This window comes from Gopherus flavomarginatus, chromosome 20 (assembly GCF_025201925.1).
Source record: "Gopherus flavomarginatus isolate rGopFla2 chromosome 20, rGopFla2.mat.asm, whole genome shotgun sequence".
NCBI classification, from domain to species: domain Eukaryota; kingdom Metazoa; phylum Chordata; order Testudines; family Testudinidae; genus Gopherus; species Gopherus flavomarginatus.
In genome coordinates this window covers 961,500-964,894 of record NC_066636.1, presented here as the reverse complement: position 1 = coordinate 964,894, position 3,395 = coordinate 961,500, and positions in this window count along the sequence as shown.

Sequence of the window (3,395 nt, the reverse complement as noted above, 5' to 3'; positions counted from 1 at the left end):
CCCCCCCGCCCCAAGCACAAGCACACACACACACACACACACACACACACACACACACACACCCCACGTGGGGGCTGGAGGCGGGGCTGGCCACAGCCAATCCGCACCCGGGACGACCGAGGGAATGAAGTCATCGCACTCTGCTCCCATTGGCTAGAGCTGGCAGAGCCCTCGTCCAATCAGGAGCCGCCTCCGGCAGGCCGGGGAGGAAGGCTGGGCGGAGTGTGTGTGACACGCTGGAGCCTGGTATCCCCTCCCCGCGCGCCCGCAGTGCATGCAAAGCAACCGCCCCGCACACCGGAGCACTCCATGCAACGTACATACCTCGCGCGCACCGATGCATGCAACGCAGCCCACCCACACACCAGTGCATGCAATGCAGCGCCTTTCACACACCCCTGTGTATGCAGTGCAACCGCCCTGCACGCAGCAATGCGTACACTGCAAGCTCACACAATGTTCCATGCATTGCATGCTCTAACATGCCTGCAAGGGGTTGCATGGCATGCATTGGTGTGTGCACAGGTGCTTTTTAAATGCGACCCTGTGCGCACCAGTGCATGCTATCCGACTCACACACTGGCCCATTTAGTGCATGCAGTGGTGTGCATGGGGTTGTATTTAATGCGACTCTTGCGCATATGTGCTGCATGTAATGCAAACTCCCACGCATAGACTGCTGCATACTATACAATACCCCCTCTCGTGCATGCACGGGTACACTCAATGCAATCCCCGTACACACAGTTGCATGGAATGCAACACCATCACCCTGTGCAGACACTGTTGCATGCAATGCAACCCCTTCCTTACATAGATACCTGGGGATGCAATACAACCTACCCCCTCACAGACACGAGTGCATGTAATTCAACTTCCTGTGCACAGAAACTGGTGTAGGCAGACTCACCCACACAGACAGGCGTATGCAATGCAATGTAATTCCCCTATCATCATGGACAGACATCCGCACATGCAGTGCTGCTCCACCCTCCCTTGCTCCACAGAAATGGTTCATGGACTACAACTCCTTTCATCAGTCCATGGCATGTAACCTGCACGCACAGGTACTAGTGGCAGTGTATGCAGCACAATGTCCTTCTGCTTATTCATACACTGCAACCCCCTCTATACAGAAACACTGATGCATGGAATGCAACCCCCAACTACACAGATACAGATGCCTGCAACATATTCCCTGCCTGCAGGGCGGGCTTTAGGCTGATACGCCTGATTCCCCCAAATTGAGCCCCGTGCCAGCGCCTAAGAGGGCCCCACGCTGGCACCTTTTTAATTTTTTACTCACCCGGCAGCGCTCCGGGGGTCTTCGGCAGTGGGTCCTTGAGTTCCGCAGAAGACCGCGAGTGAGGGACCCACTGCCAAAGTGCCACCGAAGAACCGGAGTGCCACCGGGTGAGTATGAATGGGGCCCCGCATTTGTTAAAGCTGGCACTGCCTGCCCGGGCCTGGTGCTGGGAATGCAACTGCCCCCACCAGCGTATATACATGCAACAAAACTTTGACCACCAGCACACGTAATGCAAGTCTCCTACACACAGACACTAGTGCACAAAATGCAACTCCACGTATGCAGAGAAATCAGCGCATGGAGTACAACTCCCTCCTGCTCCAGTGTAAAGAAGCTCCCCACCCACCCACACAGAAACTGTTCTATATCCTGTGTGCACACACTCTCTCTCTCTCTCTCTCACACACACACACACACACACACACACACTCTGAATGCAATGCAAAGCCCAGCAGTGCATGCAATGCAGCCGCCCCCTCACAGAGGCAGTGATGCATGCAGTGCAGCCTCACCCAGCGCAGGAAATGGAATCTACACAGTGCATGCAATGTGATGCTCCACACCAGTGGTGGGCAACCTGCAGCCCATCAAGGTAATCTGATTGGGGGCTGCAAGACATTTTGCCAGCGTTGACAGCAGGTTGCCCACCACTGCCCCATACACACACACACAGATACCAAGGAACGTGAGGCCACTCTCCACCCCAGAGTGAAGGCAATTCCACAGCCACGAGGCATGGCTGGTTGCACGGTAACTCACTTCTGCGTGTGCGCAATGCAGCTTACTCCCCTCAAACCCTGGCTCCGCACACATGCCCATGCCCCGTTAGTGGAAGCTGTGCAATGCACATTCTGCCCCCTGGGGTGGCTACCATAGGGGTCTGGGTGCCACGACTGTGCAGGCCCTTGAAGAACCTGTCCTGTCTTATCTCTTATCAGCCCAGGTGGGGGAGGGTGAGTTGTCATTGGGGCTAGTGCACTCCAAGGGGAGGGGTCCCACGCCCCACCCCAACTAGGGTTGCCAACTTTCTAATTAAACAAAACCCGAACACCCTTGCTCCACCCATGCCCCGCCCCTTCTCTGAGACCCCACCCCTACCCCGCCTCTTCTCTGAAGCCCCGCCCCCACTCACTCCATCCCCCTCCCTTCATCACTCGCTCTCCTTCACTTTCACTGGGCTGGTGCAGGGGTTGGGGTGTGGGCTCTGGGGTGGAGCCAGAAATTAGGGGTTCAGGGTGTAGGAGGGGGCTCCAGGCTGGGGGGTGAGCAAGGGGCTGGGGCAGGAGGATGGGGTGTGGGAAGGGGTGAGGGGTGCAGGCTCTGGGAGGGAGTTAGGGTGTGGGAGGGGGTTCCAATCTGGGGCAGCAGTTCAGGGTGCAAGTGGGGGGTGTGGGATCTGGGAGGGTGTTGGGTGCGGGAGGGGGTTCTGACTTGGGGCAGGAGTTTGGGGTGCAAGTGGGAGGTGCGGACTCTGGGGCAGGAGTTCGGGGTGCAGGCTCCGGGCAGGCAGCACTTACCTCAGGCAGTTCCCAGCTGGTGACGCAGCCGGGCTAAGCCAGGCTCCCTGCCTGCCCTGGCTCCACACTGCTTCCAGAAGCGGCTGCCATGTCCGGCTCCTAGGCGCAGGGGCGTCCAGGTGGTTCTGCATGGTGTGTGCTGACCATGCCCGCAGGCGCCACCCCCACAGCTCCCATTGGCCGTGGTTCCTGGCCAATGGGATTGCAGAGCTGGTGCTGGGGGTGGGAGCAGCTCACAGGGCTTCCCTGGCCACCCAGGTGCCTAGGAGCTGAACATGGCGGTCACTTCCAGGAGCCGCCACGGGGAACCCCAACCCCAACCCCAACCTCTCTGGGCTTCCTTCCCCCTCCTCAACTGTATCCCTGCTCCTGCCTCCCCTCTCCTGCCCCTCCACTTGCTCCAGTCCCTGCAGCCACCCTCCCATCACTGACCCAGACCTCTCCTCTCTCTGCAGACCAAGGACACCCAGTGCTGCGAGCTTCCCCTCAGCAGTGCCCTCAGCCATGGACCCTGGCACTGTGAACTTCCCTGCAGTAGTGCCCCAGCTGGGGACCCCAATGCTGCGAAC